Source organism: Pantherophis guttatus, chromosome 3 (genome assembly GCF_059756535.1).
Source record: "Pantherophis guttatus breed Tessera chromosome 3, ASM5975653v1, whole genome shotgun sequence".
Classification (NCBI taxonomy): Eukaryota; Metazoa; Chordata; class Lepidosauria; order Squamata; family Colubridae; genus Pantherophis; species Pantherophis guttatus.
This window is the reverse complement of record NC_142065.1, coordinates 149,900,062-149,916,822: the sequence shown is the minus strand read 5'-3', so window position 1 is coordinate 149,916,822 and position 16,761 is coordinate 149,900,062. Positions and strand designations below refer to the sequence as shown.

Below are 16,761 nucleotides of genomic sequence, written 5' to 3'. Positions count from 1 at the left end.
CTGGGGGCTTGATGGGGGGATGCATAGCAGGGAAGGGAAGGGAAGGGAGGGAGGGAGGGGGTGCGGTGGGGGTTCGAGGCTGGTTTGGGGCTTCCCGCCTAAAGGAAGCAAGCGGCAAAGGCAGAAGCCACGCACACCCCACTGGACCCCTGCTGCACAGTTCTCCTCCCCCGCCTGCCAAGGGCAGGAGAATGATTAAATCCCCCGCTCTTCCAGGCAAAACGAAGGAGGGCCAGCCATCCTTCCTCCTGGCCATTTCCGCCCCCCGAAGCCTCCCCAGAGCCCCTTTTCTGCCAGAGGCCGAAATTTTTGTGTAGGCTCCATGAACTGCCAAAGTGCCCACCTGGGAATCAAAGGCAGCACTGGTCAAAGGCGACCCCGAGGCTCCAGTTGCCTCCATCTCCCGCTCACCGACCAGATTCACATAGCGCCGGTTAGCAGCTGGTCTTTCTGACCTCGGGGCCCGTGGTAGCACTGGGCCAGGCATGATTCAGGCCAGGCGAGGGATGGAGGGTTCCCGCTCGGCGGACCCAGGCAGCCTCGTTGCCAGGTGTTCTTTGGAGGGAGTCCCGAGAGCGGCTGGCGAGGGGGATGGGCAGCAGCGGCGGGTGAGGCTAGTTTGTGGGGTGGCCGGGGGAAGGGGAGGTCAGAGCCAGGCTTGGGCGGGCCCTGCCCAGCCCTAGAAACGCCGGCTGCGAGGGCTTCCTGGCAGGGAGCCAGCTGCCTACCTGACGAGCCTGGTGGCAGGATATGGCCCTCGGGCGTCTCTGCCTTCCATATGCGCAGTTTCTTGGAAGCAATATGGAGAGTCTAAATATAAGGAGAAGAAATATGTTGAGCATAATCAGGGCTGGGAGGCTGCCATGCTGGTTTTACGTCCAGCAGATGGCGCTGTTTTTCAATGTTTTTCAATGTTTGTCAATGTCTTTCAATGTTTTCCAATGTTTTTCATATTATTACCTGTCACAGGTGTGACATGTATATAATATAGGTATATAACAACACGCCCGTAGTCGAATGCAATGTTGTGTCAAAATTTGAAAGTAATCGGTGAAGAACTTTCGGAGATATGCGGTTATGTACAAACGGACATTTACATTTTTATTTATATAGATGATGGTGTCAGATTACACCACAAAAAGATTCAGACTCAAGAGTATTTTTTGTTGATGTTGGCGAATAACATTTTGGGGTGGTTTTGTGTGTGCGTGAGTGTGTCTCTCTGTGTGTATGTGTGTGTGTGTGTGTGTGTGTGTCTGTTTGTCTGTCTGTTCAATACATCAGAAAGCAGAAACAAGCTATAAATCGTAGGAGATCAGGAAGAGAAACGTTAATTGTCTCCTTCTTAACTGAAGAAATATACTTGTCATCATCTCTAAGACGATCCCATGGGACCTTGTACAAGACTCTCAGATGAACTTGGTACACATTGGAGCAGCAATTTCAATGCAGGTTCATTGCTCTGAGTTTGGCATCTAGACCATTTCATCAACTGCTTGGTAGTAGAATAGGTTGATGAGTTCCTATAAAAAAAAAAACATAGTGTTTGAGATAATGGGATGTTAAAATAAATTCTTTTTGTTTTTTATCCTTGAGTGCTTTTGCTTGAAAAGTACATCCTCTCTCATTGAGCTCTGGCCTCTTTCCAGCAGATAAAACAGAAGTCAGACCAGAGGGAGATTTATAAAGACAAACATATCATTTGAAATATCTCCTGACAAAGAGGGAAATGGGGACACATCACTAACGACATTGAAAAGCCTATTGGAGTTGTATGTTGTGATGACCATCTACACATGGTGCAATAACATAATTATAATAATTGTATTATTATTTTATTTAAGGTTTGGGACCAAACAAAGAGGGAGACTAATCTGATCACTGTGACAATCAGTATAGAAAATGTGATGTTTCACTATCTTTCAATTCCAGATTGGCTCCCTTAGGACCTCATGAAATCAGATATTGAACCTCGAGGCCATGTTGTTTAAAGCTGAGTGTGATGCCTTTTTTCCAAGCTGAATCTAACCATCCAGAAGGATCAGAGTGGCCAAAGAGCCTTCTGCAAAAATCAATTTAGCCCAACATCTAAGAGATGCCTATGGGAACCTATAAAAGCAAAACCTGACTCTTAAACATAAGAGAAAAATTGGGTACATTCTTGGGCAGGCCGAAAGGAGCTTTCAAATTTCTTTTACTTGAACTGCTTCAATGAATCTGAGATCTTCATAGAGGTAAATTGGGAAGTTACATAAGAAAAAGCCGATCACTCTATTTCCGAATATATGAATAACCATGAGCACATAATTACATTCTCCAGTCCTTGCAAAGTATATTCTTGCATTAGTAGTCCTATAGGCCCAAGCTGTGAATGACACTTTTATAAACATTAAAAAGAAAGTGATGAAGTGAATATCCTTGTTTCATTCCCTTTTAAGTAAGCTTTAGTGTATAGAAACAACCTGGAGGGTATCTGAATTGCACTGAAGCCACAATTTTCTAATTAACAATTAAAGGTAGTCCTTGATTTACAACAGTTCATTCAGTGACCATTCAAAGTTACAATGGAACTGAAAGAAGTGATTTATGGCCGTTTTTCACAGTTACAATCTTTGTAGCAGCTGTATGATAATATGATCAATATTCAGATATTTAGCATATTTATGACCATTGCTGTGTCCCAAGGTCATGGGATCACCTTTTGCAACCTTCTGAAAAGCAATTCAATGGTGAAACCAGATTCACTTAACAACCGGGCTATTAACTTAATAACTGCAGTGATTTACTTAACAACTGTGGCAAGAAGGTCTAGAATGGGGCAAAACTCACTTAACAACAGAAATTTTGGGCTCAATTGTGGTCATATGTCAAGGACTACTTGTAACAAAATTTGTGTTTTGGAAACAAATCAAACTTCACCTTTAAATTCTATGGGATATTAACATATTTTCCCAACAAATACTATAGGACTAAATAGTGGCTAAGATTGAATATAGATTGAGTATAGGTAACCTCTGGCCTTAATCCTACTTGCTCTTCAACCAGTAGCTTATTCTGAATCATCCAGTCTCAGAGATTCCACTCTTGATGACTAGAGTACCATTAGCACCTGTGTTTAGGGTGCTAAGTCACTATTAATTGACTATATTATAATAAGCTCCTTTTATTTAAAAAAAAATACATGCTATTGTCTGGAGTCAGTCTTCACAAAGTGGCAAGCATGATGAGTATGTCTGTTGATGGCTAACATGTACCAATTATTGTTTCTATGTTCTTTAAAAAAGCTTTATGTGATTTTTTTAAAAAAATCAAATACTAACTCCCCCCATAATTATCATTATTAACTTTGTGAGCCTTATAAAATTCAACTCATTTGGCTTTGGCTATAACACAGTTCCCATCAAAGTTTGGGATTAAACATCTGTCTAGAATGCTTCATTGCAGCACTTGCTGTTATCTCCTGAGTCACAATGGTCATTTGATGAAAAATGTGCAATAGCTCTGGGGCATCTTCAAGTCACTACTTGATCTTGCTGTTAACAATTATCCAGTCCCAAATCCCCAAAGCAACAAATGGATGGCTTGATAGGGAGTTCTTCAACTCAACCTCTTGGGTCCCAGTTTGCAAACTGAGACTCATGCACATGAAATGACATCGTAGCATTTCTTGGGAAGACGATGAGCTGGATGGATATCCTAGGGCACATTCCTTCTTTCCAAAAGCTTTAGAAATAATCATGACAGACATGTTACCATCTAACCGACAACTGCAGCATCAGTCATCTTGAAGGAGGCAGTAAATAATGAAAGCCTTGCCTAAAGAAGAACGGGAAATGGGAACAAAAGCACACTGGGAAGTAAGTCTGAATTGAGAGGGTGAAAAGGGGAGGGAAGGTGGATTGAGAAGACCTCTATAGGAAGGATTAGCTGAAAAAGGGAGATTAAAAAAGAAAAAGAGAAAGGATTGACACACAAAAGGCCAGCTAGCTATTGATAAAATTAAAGCAACCTTTGTCAACCTGGTGCTTTCCAGATGTGTTGAAAGAACAGTTGCCATCCTTCCTTGGTGGCATCTCCAGCCAATATCTCCAGCTGCGCCTTTGCTGATGGCATATTTGACACCAAGCTTCTGAGGATGACTGCCCTGGACAGAGAAATTAATATGGGAGCATGCCCTTTTCAAAGTGTCCTTGTCCCAATTTTTTTTTAGGTCCTGTGGTTTTTCAACAACCTTTAAACTGACACAATGGAGGCCAAAGAAATATCAGAACGACACAATTCACACACCTAGGCCTCACATAGGGGGCCGTTCAGTAAAGTAAACTGGATGTGACTAATTAAAAATGCTCACTTCCAGTTTGAGAAGTAGATACAGTCGAAAGCCATGTTTGTTAGATAAAAACTGAACATATATTCCAGGTCACAGGTCCTGGAAGGATGTGCTATCCTTGTTGGCAAAGGAAACTGGAGGGAGCTTTAGAATTCTTTCTCATTGCTGCTTTAATGTACTTTTCTCCATGAAGCTGCATAAAAGATACTGGCATGCGGCTTTTAACATTCATCCACATTCTGCTTTAATAACGAGGTCAGCGACTGGCCTTGTCCTCACAGATTTAGGGTGAGGAAGCTTAAGGAAAGCAATTGGGAGATTCCCCTGGCAACACTTGCTGAGGAGGGGGGATCACAATCACTTTCCTTAAAGGAAAAGGCAGATTTTGGCAGATAGTTGGCCATATTTCAAAACCTGGTTCTAAGCTAAGGTGACTGTGAGGTGAGGGTCTTCATTAACATCTCTCACAGGTAGATCAGGGAGATTTTTTTTTCTCTCTTGAGAAGTGTGAGGGAGATACTTGAGGGACCATCTCATCCCACTGGGATTGGCCCACCCTACCCGTGCTGGCAGAGGAGGCATTGCTGCAGGCCCCATCAGCCTGGCTATTCCAATCCAGGTGAAGGGCCTTCTCTGCCAGGGCACCTGCCCTGTGAAACATCTTGGGCCCCCTCCCCTGGTGTGAGGTTGGCCCCAAATCTCCTGTTCCTGTTTAGGAAGAGCCTAAACAGTCTGCCTCTGCTAGTTAGTTTGTTGCTTCAGTAGGAGAGTGTCACAGTGGAGGTGGTTGATTGATTAACTGCAGATCCCACCCCCACCTCCACCCCCATCCTGCTCCTGCCCTTCCCATCTTTTAATTGGGCCATAGCAATGGTGGGTTGCCCCTGGTTCGGACCAGTTCGCAAGAACCAGTAGTAAAACCGGTGGGAGGCTCCGCCCACTGCCCCGGATGTCGTCATAGGCTCACACGCGCGATCCTGTTGCGAACCGGTAGTAAAGGTAAGTAGAACCCATCCCTGGGCCATAGGTTTTGGATTTTGTATCAACTTATTTATGCTTTTAATTTATATAATTTTATTTTTTATTATTGTAAGCCACACAGAGTTACCTTGAGATGGGCGGCCTATAAATTTTATAAATTAATAAATAAATGTAACACACTTGTAGAAGTCATACTTTGAAAAATGAGCAGGGAGAGGGGTGGGGAGGGAGGGAGAGGGAGAGGGGGAGAGAGAGATTATAATCCATAATTGTATGGATGGATGTATTAAAAATGAATTGCTTTAAAAATACGTTCTTCTAATTTTGCTTTCCCCATTTATATATGCATGTGTGAACTAAGTACTTACACACAAACCACCCTTTGACAAGCCCAGAAGTACTGAGAAGTGTAGTATTCTATATGTGCTTCTCAGACAAAAAGAAAAAAGGAAGCAGGAAAACCCAGAGTTCATTCACAGCTGAAAATGCCCTGCCTCATATGGCTACCTCAAAGCTGATCTCCTAGATAGGTTCATGAAAGGACTTTCACACAAATACCCAAACAAATTGTTATGGATGCGAGCAGTTGAATAATCAGATTCCAGTCTATTTAAGTTTATATAAGATTTAAGACTTTTTCGTGTGGTTGTTGTTAAAAATAGGATCGCCAACATGATCGCCAGTGTCCGATGACAGATATGGCACAAGAAGAAGAAGAAGCAGAAGAAGACTGTCCATTTAAACCAGATGCACACAATAACTAGCATACATAGTAGAAAATGAATAGTGCATGTTATAATCGCCTTCCTCATCTACTAGCAACAACCAATGTATTGTGGCTGAAATTTCTGGACCGTCTTCAAAAGATCCTGAAGTGCCTTACAGCCAAGAGATGTGATTGGAGTACAGGAAACCATGACAAAGTCTGCTTTTTCTATGTAGAATCACAGCTAACATACTACACAGAGCAGATAAAAGGCATTCCTGACTAGTAACACAACAAATCAGGTCACATTCAGCAGAAATTCCAAACCAGAAAATGGGATCCATGATTAAGGGAACTGCAATATCACCCAGAACTGGTTATATTTCTCAAGCCAAATCATCCTGGTTTCCCAGCCATTGTCTCTCCAACTTATCAAGATTAAGTTTCAAATTGTTCAGCCTCATATACCCCAATATCTCTGTTCACTGCATTAAGATTTCTGCAATGTCCCTAGAAACAGCAGGAAAAACAGTGCTTTTCCTGGGAGTCTTTGGGGAGGAAGGATGCTAAGCTTAGCAGAATTAGTAAATCAGTGGGGTAATAATGATGGATGGGATTGTATTTGTTTGCAATGGGTTATATTTATGCTTTTATGTTGCATATTCATTTCGTTGTACTGAAAGTCTTCTATAGTCATTCAAAGGGGTGGCATACAAACTATACATGTGTGGTTAAGATAGAGACATAAGAGTTAGGGGTCTACATCAGGACGACACAATATCCCAAATTTCTAAATGTCTTAAAAGCAGAGGAAAAGATGAATCCTTAAGGTCCCTTAGAAATAAAGCCTTGAAGTAAAATTACCCAACCCTACTCTTCCAAGCTGATTGTAGAACCCCACCCCCCCACAAAGACACACAACCTGTGCCCCTGAGATCCATTCTACCTGGGCAGTCCAGACAAATATCAACAATTAATGGCACTCATATCTACTAAAACCTATGAGAGGGGTGAACAACTCCGCACTTGATATTTTGAACAAAGAATGGACTCAGGAATTTCTGGTGGGTTTTTTTCCTTGCTTAAAGGGAGGCTATTGTATTAAGCCCATTTTAGATTTGCATTGCACTTTTCACACCTGAAAATCGGAAGAAACCTAAGGAGACTCTGGAGGATGTAAAAAGAAAAGAAAACAGAAAACGAAAGAGCTTCACAGGAAGAAGGTTGCTTATCTTGATCAATACTTCCCCTATCTAACTTTATGCTAAACATCTGGAGAATCAAGTCTATTTTTTACTCCAAACCAACACAGAAACCAGATTGAAATAGATCCGAATAATTTGAGCACGGCTTTTAAAAGCACCATTAGTTTTTCTGCAACATGATAAGGAGGAGAATACAAATGGTCCGAAGAGATCCATAAAGGTTTGGCTAGGTCAGGAAGGAACTCACACTTCTTGTACCATAAATGAGTTTTTAAAATGAGTTTTGCACATTAAAGGTTGGCCCTCTTTTAGAAGTCATACGGAACATAGTTGGACAGTGGAATGCCAAGAAAAAAAGCCCTTGGGCTAACTTCCATGGACGTCTCAGGATGAACGAAATGCACTGCGTGCTGTACTGTTGCTAATTCCTTCCTTGGAAAAGAACATCCAGTGATCTGCCAGAATTTTCAGTGTAATCAGCACTGAATCCACTTTCATAATGTTGACAATACACAGCTATATTTTTAGTTTCTGCCCAAGGGTATCTACAGAAAGCCTGGATAGTATAGATATCACATTTTCAAGTAAAAAGTCAAGAGCAGGAGGGGTGCAAAACTCCAGTCTTTCCTTTCTGAAAGTTAGTGGTAACATGAGGGGAACGATAGGGTAGATAAACTACAGAGCCAGGCTTATTCTGAAAGAAATAATCAGTTTCTTTCAGAATTATTATGAGAAATAGTCAGTTTTCAGTGGCAGATTCCACCGGGATGGAATATTTTTATCCCTACCTCTGTGTAACATTAACATTTCAATGTGCATGTATGTATATATGTGTTTATATATATGTAGGAGACATTTATGTGTCTAAGTATAATGTAAGTCCAAATATGTGCGTGGAGTTGTTGTTGCATAGAAATGTTACAGCTTCGGGTTCTTTAACATTGAACTGGTGTACCAATGTGACTCTGGTACTTCTCTTGACGTCTACCAAGGATTTTACTATACTTGACTTTTTAAAAGAAGGATTAGATTTTTTTTCATGTTAAACAAATTAAAGTGGAAGCCAAAACACTTCAAAGCCAATCTCTAGCATTTTCAAGAGTGCCTCTGCCATTCACCTAAGCCACATCTGTATTCTTAGAAAAAATGGTGGTTGGCTGCAGTCCAGTCATCGTTTAGAAATGAATCATTTGTCAAGAAAAAAAAAACCAAGGTAAGATCTGAAGGGCCAGATTAGGGACAGGTAATCATGGAGAAAAACTATCATGTGGTTGCTAAGAGTTGACAACAACTCAATGGCATGTAATCGTTATCATCAATCTGGGATGGGTAAACAATGGTGAGTGGCAAACATCATTATAGCCTGGCTCCAGATAAATTGGTGTTTGTGACAGACTACAAATGCCAGGATGGGCATTCTGGGTGGACTACTACCACCCAGAATTCCCATCTACCCAAACTACCACTATAGGAGTATGGGAAGATATGGGGGGGCGGGGAGAAAGGGGGTACGGGAAGATGCTGTCAAAGTCCCTCATGTATCTATTAACCAAGGAGACCAGAGATCTATGTGCAATACATTGTGTAAGATGTACACTCTTAGGACCTGTTAATCAATCTTTCCATTATGGAAAAAAGTTGATGAGAAGAAAGCAAACAAGTAGGGACAAAATTAGGCCTTCACAGGTGGTTAAAGTCAGACATGCACCTACAGAGCTGCCTCTGTCTAGCGAGGGGCAACTAACGGCAACCTCAAATGACAGGAGCTGGGTGTGGAAAGCCGAGTCCAAGGACTTAACTAATCTGCCTCCCTCAGGTACAATTAAAGCTCTTGCTTCTGTGCCAGTGCTGAAATACATTTCAATTGCTGGATGATAAACTACTTAACCTGGAATGAGAAAAGGATACAGTATTGTTCATCACCCTAAGGAGCTTATTTAGGGCTGGGTTTGTTGCTATCTAATACTTCAAGGTCAAATGCCTATCTATTTCCTTCGGTTGGGTTGAGCTAATATATGGCAGGATGAGTTAAGTCATTGCTTTGTTATACAAGGGAAGAGTAATCTGGATATGAAGTTGTAAGATTTGAGCATGTCCAGAAATGGGATGAAGTATCATTATTGTGGAAAGACAAGATACATCAGAATCAGCTCCTAGTCTCAAACGAATTTTCAAGTGTTTGGTGGCAATGTTGGTTAGGAATATTGAGCCCAACACATTAGGAAGCTGCCAAGATGGGGGAGATGAAAGTGTCTCACAAACCCTTTTCTTGTAGGCAGCAGAGAATAGCTTAGAGCAAAGAAGCCCAGTACTAGCCTATGCGTTTAATTTTTAATTAATTTAACTTTTTAAAGCCCATTAAAAAAATTTCATCTGTGTACTCAAGGCTGGTGTACTGATTGAGTAATGAATATTAAATTTTTTTGCAAAGGGATGCTAAAATATCAAGAGCTAAATAGGCCCAAAATGATCTCTATTCTATCACATGGTGTTCCCTCTCATTTCTTTTTAAACTCCGCATCCTAATTCTTGCTTTCTGCCTTTACTCAGCTGGTGCTTTCTCTCTTTTTGATCTGTGTCTTAAGGGGAGGGGATCCAATTCCACTAATCTCAGAAGAGCAATAACAGTGGGAAGCCTATAAAATCTCATTTTCTGCTTGTCCTAGGAAACAGAAAGGTGGGGAGGAAAGGAGCAAGAGATTTGAGGGTGTGATAGGACAAAGAGAGAGAGAGAGAGAGAGAAAGAACGGGGAGATAATATGAAAAACACGGAATTGACCTAGTCTGTTTAAGGAGTTGCAAGGGGGTGGAGTAAGGAGAGAATATGGCATTTCTGGTCAACTACACTGGGGGAAAAGTAACTCTATTTTTCAATTAATAGAAACAGGAAACATAGCTTAACTACAATATCTTGACATCACTGCTATCAATTCTTAAATTTATGTGACAGCTATGAAAAGGAAAGAGGAGAAGAAGAAACAACTAGTAAATATAGTAACATACAAAGAGGCTGCAAACTGGAAGGCTGTGCAAAACATTTTTAAAAGATGAACTGCTGTGTCTTCTACAAAGCTTGTAAAAGCTGCTCCTGGCTCTTCTGTTGTTTTTTTTAATATATATATATATTTATATTTATTAAGGATTTGACATAGAATAAAAGACAAATCTAAAGAAAGAAAGAGATAGAAATGAAAGAAATGAGAAGAAAGAAAAAGTTACAAGCAAAGACAAGAAAGAAAAGGAATAAAACTAAAGTTGTGACATGGCTGCATCTACGGGTGGATTCAGCACCCCCAATTTGCTTTGCTGGTGGTTTAAGTAGAATTGGGAACTGCGCATCCACAGGCACAGATACTCAGAGCAAAAAAGGGAGCTTTTCAAGAGAGGTGATTTGTCCATGCGAGCGAGCATGCATTGCAACAAAACACCTATTTTGAATGCTTTGCAGAGCCTCACAAAGTTTGATTATATGCTAAACAGAAGAGAGAACCAAACTTTAAGCAAGAAATGTGATTAGCATTGGCAAAAATAAATATGTGTGTGTGTGTGCTTTTCTTGCATTAATCTCTTGGAAAAAACTTTGCCTAATTCCTAGCTTTTAATCTTTCATCTTCAGACATATTTTTTGGAACCATCTTTTTAGAAACGGTTTGACATTCATGGAAGTATCTGACACATACACTCCCACTGCCCATAAGATCCATTCAGCGATCTTCAGGCTTAGAGGCAATTGATGAAATCTTTTAAAGGTTGTCTGCTATGTTATGAATACTGCAGCAATTTGGCAGGCTGACTTAGGACTTTATTTTCTTAAAATATTTCTTTATCATCCATCAAGTAACCATATCTTGACAGCATGCAAGAAGAAGCAAATATCAAAATTAATATAAAATAAACTAAAATTATATATAGAAATGTGTATGACATACCACCACAGCATGGGAATGTAATTTAATGCAACAGCATGTCCAATGTTCTCAGACAGGAATGCAACATTTTCAACATGATTCCTTTTTGAGGATTCTTCTGCAGCACAAGGCAAGACAAGGATACTAAGAATTAAGTCCATTAAGTTCTTTGAAACTTATTCTGATGTAATCCCAAAATAAACATTCCTATCCACCCCAAACATACACTATGGAAAAATGCTGGCCATCAGTCCTGAAAATGCCTTATATGATCACAGTAATGCTAAGGGAAAGGTCTCTCATGCTTTCACAGTATCAATTACCCCATTATTTTTACAAATAACATTATGGTACGTCAATTCTCTTCCATAGTCACTTTTTCTATCTGAACTTTGCTGAGCTATCATAAAAAAAGGCAGAGTCAACTACCATTAGCTTGGTGCTTAAAGCAACGAGGACAACAACACAACTCCCAATCTATAAATCAGGCCATCTTCTTCGAGGGTGGAGGTTTGTAGCATGTGCTTCCCAGGGATGAATTCCACTTACCTTTGGTACCGGTTCGCTCTCATGAACCTTCTGCGCATGTGCAGACCATCTGTGATGATGTCCAGGTGGGTGGGCGAAGCCTCCCACCACTGCCCCTACCGGTTCACCTGAATGGGAGCGAACCGGTAGTAACCCACCACTGGTCCTTCCTTGATTTTATTAGCAACATGGCTTTAAGCTTTCTGTTGCAGAGGAAACATCTGGTTTGTTCTGTCATGTGTGACAGTTTAAAAAAAAAACAACCCTCAACCAATTAAATATTAGTGACAGTAATTTAATAACTAGCTCTTCTCTTCCCCACACCCCTCCTGCCTAAGGCCAAGAAGGAGATGGCAAATTCCAAGGCGGATGAAGAGCAAGGGAATACTGTTGAAACCATTTGTCTAAATGTAGCTCCCTGTGAGAGAAAAAACAGAAGCTGAAAGCGTGTAAACTCACGTCATAACTATTTGGATAAGATCAAGGTTAGATCAAGGGGCCTCTTGGGTCAAATGGCCATAAAAGAGATCTTAATCCACGGAAACCACCCTCAGTAGCATTTCTCTCCTCTTCTGGCCACTATTTTGCTTTTTACTGCTATATTTCATGCAGATTTAAATCTCCACACAGAGATCTGCCTTTGGGGTTGTTGTTTTTCTTTTTTTTAGATGTTCCTCTTGATGCACAATTGAAACAAATCCAAATAGAACCTTCTCCCCTTCTTCTCTTTCTCTCAGTACAGGGAAGCCAAAACTGAGCAGCAAATATAAAGTTCTTTTCCAAGCAATTAGGTACTAGCTTCCAAACCAAAGAGTTCCTTGCCTAACTGGTCCTATTATTGTAAAGGAAGTCACTCAAAGCATGTCCTGCTTTACCTTTGAAAATGTCGAATGTTGGGTTTAGAAAACCACTGCAGCTAAATAGGTTAGAGAATTGTGTTGAGCCAGTTCCCTTATTTATTAGGCTCTTCCTATGGGGTCAAATTCAATTTAGTTTATGTCAGCTGGTTTCCAAGAGTACGTTCTATTTTCGTGAAAGGAAATCTTTGTGGTAGCTAAGGGAAGACCACAGGCGACCACCCATAGATAGCTCTACTGTTAAAAATTAACAGCAAGAAGCACCAACCCCTGTGATGAATTCAAGCTGACCACGGAAGTCCTCTTAGATGATTCCATCCAGGGAGGGAAAATCCCGAAACATTTTTTTTTTTAAAAAAAATAATTGCTTCACAATGTCCAGCATTTTATTTTCAGATTAACAATGAAAAGCACAGCCATAAATTTCACCAATATTCTTTTAATATGACTAACAGCAGTGTTTGAAACAGAAGCACTTTAAATGGGTCCTCTGGACTCACATTGCCAATAGTCCCTCATGCTGAATGCATTTTTTGGAGTAACGGAATGGATTTCCTTTACCATTAATGGAGCCCTTATCTGGAGTTAGTGCTTAATAACCTGCAGATTTAATGGGGGAGATGGAGAAAGGGTTTTGCAAGAAAGATGTGTTCTACTTTGCTGATTTCAAATGACGCACACATTCCTGAGTGCGGAGGATATAAGTAAAGCGTTTGTGAGAATAAATGGAATGCTGCGGGAATGGCTCACTTGAATGGTTCATTGAGCAGACAGGAGGACAAAGTTGGTTATATAATACAGTTCAGGGTAAAGGTTTAAGGAATGTCGTAATATTAGAAGTGTGTTATGGGGAGCACAATGCATGTGCAGTTTTGCATGAAGATAGGGCTACAAACTCAAATGATGTCACCTGAAATTCATTATCAGACCGTGCTTCATCCTTTTCCCAATAATCTTTTAATCTGAGAACCTGTTCTCAGTGGCTCATATCATTAAGGGTTTGGGATTGTCACCAGTGGTGGAATTCAATTTTTTTTTTACTATCGGTTCTGTTGGCATGGCTTGGTGGGCGTGGTGTGGCTTGGTGGGCGTGGCAGGGGAAGGATACTACAAAATCTCCATTCCCGCTCCACTCCAGGGGAAGGATAATGCAAAATCCCCATTCCCTCCCCACTCCTGGGGGAAAGATATTGCAAAATCTCCATTCTCACCCCACTCTGGGGCCAGCCAGAGGTGGTATATTGCTGGTTCTCCGAACTACTCAAAATTTCCGCTACTGGTTCTCCAGAACCTGTCTGAACCTGCTGAATACCACCCGTGGTTGTCACTAACATCTATTAGCATTCGTGATATTTCCCACATTTAGTATCTGGACCATCTAATATTACTATCACAGTAGAATTCCCATGGTGTTTATTTGTTTGTTTATTTGTTTATTTATTTATTTGTTTATTTGTTTATTTGTTTATTTATTTATTTATTTATTTATTTATTTATTTATTTATTATATTTCTATACCGCCTTTCTCCCGTAGGACTCAAGGTGGTGTACAGTCAAGAAAAATATAGATACACAAACATCATAAAATTGCTAATTAAAATTATTATTATAACATAGTTTGGCCCAATTAAATAGAACCTAAAATTAGATAACATTTTAAAAACATTCACATGTTCATATGTTTAGCCCCGCCTGTTGGAACATCAGGGATTTGAGGGCACGGCGGAAAGCACGGAGATCAGGGATATTTCGTATCTCAGGGGGCAGTTCATTCCAAAGGGTTGGAGCCCTCACAGAGAAGGCCCTCCCCCTGGGAGTCGCCAGTCGGCATAATTTGACTGACGGTACCCTGAGTAGTCCCTCCCTGTGAGAACGAACTGGTCGGTGGGAGGCTATTGGGGGCAAAAGACGGTCTCGTAGGTACCCAGGTCCTAAGCCATGGAGCGCTTTAAAGGTGATAACTAACACCTTGAATTGCACCTGGAAGACCACCGGAAGGCAGTGCAGCTCGCGTAGGAGAGGTGTTACATGGGCGCAATGAGCTGCGCCCATAATCACCCGCGCGGCTACATTCTGGACCAGTTGGAGCCTCCAGGTGCTTTTCAAGGGGAGCCCCATGTAGAGAGCATTACAGTAGTCCATACGGGAGGTGACTAGGGCATGAGTGACCGTGCACAAGGCATCCCAATCCAGAAAGGGACACAACTGGCGGATCAGGCGAACCTGATAAAAGGCACCCCTGGCCACGGCCGTCAAATGATCTTCTAAAGATAGCCGTGAATCCAGGAGGACACCCAAGTTGCGGGCCCTCTCTGTGGGGAGCAAGATCTCATCCCCTATTGTCAGCTGACTATACCGGGACGCCGGAAGCCACAGCCACTTGGTCTTGGAGGGGTTGAGTCTGAGCGCGTTTCTCCCCATCCAGATCCGCACGGCCTCCAGGCAACGGGACATCACAGCAAGGGCATCATTGGGGTGGTCTGGGGTGGAGATGTATAGCTGTGTGTCATCAGCATACTGATGAACACTCAGCCCGAAACCACGGATGATCTCGCCCAGCGGTTTTACATAAATGTTTAACAGAAGGGGTGAGAGGACTGACCCTTGCGGCACCCCACAAATAAGGTGCCTCGAGGTTGACCTCTGCCCCCCTGCCAACACAAACTGCAAACGGTCAGAGAGGAAGGAGGAGAACCACCGAAGCACGGTGCCCCCTATTCTTAACCCCTGCAGCCAGTGCAGTAAGATACCATGGTTGATGTATCGAAAGCCGCTGAGAGATCTAATAGGACCAGGATAGAGGAGCAACCTCTGTTCCGAGCCCTCCAGAGATCATCAACCAACGCGACCAATGCTGTTTCTGTGCTGTATCATGACCTGACTGGAACGGATCCAGATAGACAACTTCATCCAGGTATCGGGGTAGTTGTCGCACCACCACACTCTCAACAACCTTCGCAACAAAGCGAAGATTGAGGACTGGACGATAATTTGATAATATAGCCGGGTCCAGGGAAGGCTTCTTGAGGAGGGGCTTCACAACCACCTCTTTCAAGGCAGCGGGAAAGACACCGTCACTCAGAGAAGCATTTATAATCCCCTGGAGCCAGCCTCGTGTAACCTCCCGGGAGGCCAGTACCAGCCAGGAGGGACACGGGTCCAATAAACATGTGGCAGCGTTAAGCTTGCCCAGAATCCTGTCCACGTCCTCAGGAGCCACAGAGTCAAACTCTTCCCAGATAACGCTCTCAAGACATACCCCCGTCTCCTCCCCTGGATCTACCCAATCGGAGTCCAGGCCTTCCCGAATCTGAGCGACTTTATCATGCAGGAATTGTACAAAATCCTCAGCTCGACCCTGTAAGGGATCTTCCCGTACCCCCACCTGAAGTAGGGAGTGGGTCACCCTAAACAGCGCGGCTGGGCGGTTCTCTGCAGATGCAATAAGAGTGGAGTAGTAGCTAGACTTCGCCGCTCTTATCACCACTGGTAGGTCTTAATATAAGATCTCACCTGTGTTCGGTCAGATTCAGATCAGCTTGTCCTCCAATTGCTCTCCAGGCGTCTTTTCCGACACTTCATCTCTCTCAGCTCCTTGGAAAACCAAGGAGCTAGATGAGATCAGCATTGGGTCAGAGGCCGCAAAGGCACGACATGGTCCAAGGCCCCAGTAGCCGCCCTATCCCAGGCGACCACCAGGTCCTCAGTCGAGTCGTGAGCCAGAGTCTCAGGAAATGGCCCAAGCTCCATCAGGAACCTTTCGGGGTCCATCAGGCGCCTGGGACAGAACCATTTGGTTGGTTCTGTCTCCCTGAGGTGGGTGGAAGTGACTTGAAAGTCCATGTGAAGGAGAGAATGATCAGACCATGACAAGGGCTTGATGTCTATATCCCCTATTCTTAGATCATTCAGCCACTGATCAGAGACAAAAATAAAGTCCAGAGTGTGATTCCCCAAGTGGGTGGGGCCTTTAACTACCTGGGTCAGGTCCATGTCCTTCATGGAAGCCATGAACTCCCGAGCCGTCTCCGACATCTCACCAGCAGATGGCAGGTTAAAATCCCCCGTAACAATAAGTCTGGGGGTTTCCACCGCCACCCCGGCTATAATGTCGAGCAGCTCAGGCAGGACCGCTGTTATGTGGCAGGGAGCCAGGTATGCAATCAGTAGGCCCATCTGAATCCCCCGACCCCACTTCACAAGGAGGGACTCACATCCGGCTATCTGAGGAACAGTGGCCTCCCTC

At 42.6% G+C, this 16,761-nt stretch overlaps 1 long non-coding RNA gene across 1 annotated transcript; it reads right to left on the bottom strand.

The window, feature by feature from the left end:
• Nucleotides 1–1,075: 1,075 nt before the first annotated feature.
• Nucleotides 1,076–11,858, bottom strand: LOC148114868 (uncharacterized). Its single transcript, XR_015733281.1, has 4 exons — nt 11,680–11,858; nt 11,152–11,248; nt 4,010–4,144; nt 1,076–1,523 (listed from the first exon to the last, which is right to left on the bottom strand). It is a non-coding gene; the product is annotated as an uncharacterized LOC148114868 (long non-coding RNA).
• Between the last annotated feature and the right edge of the window lie 4,903 nt (nt 11,859–16,761).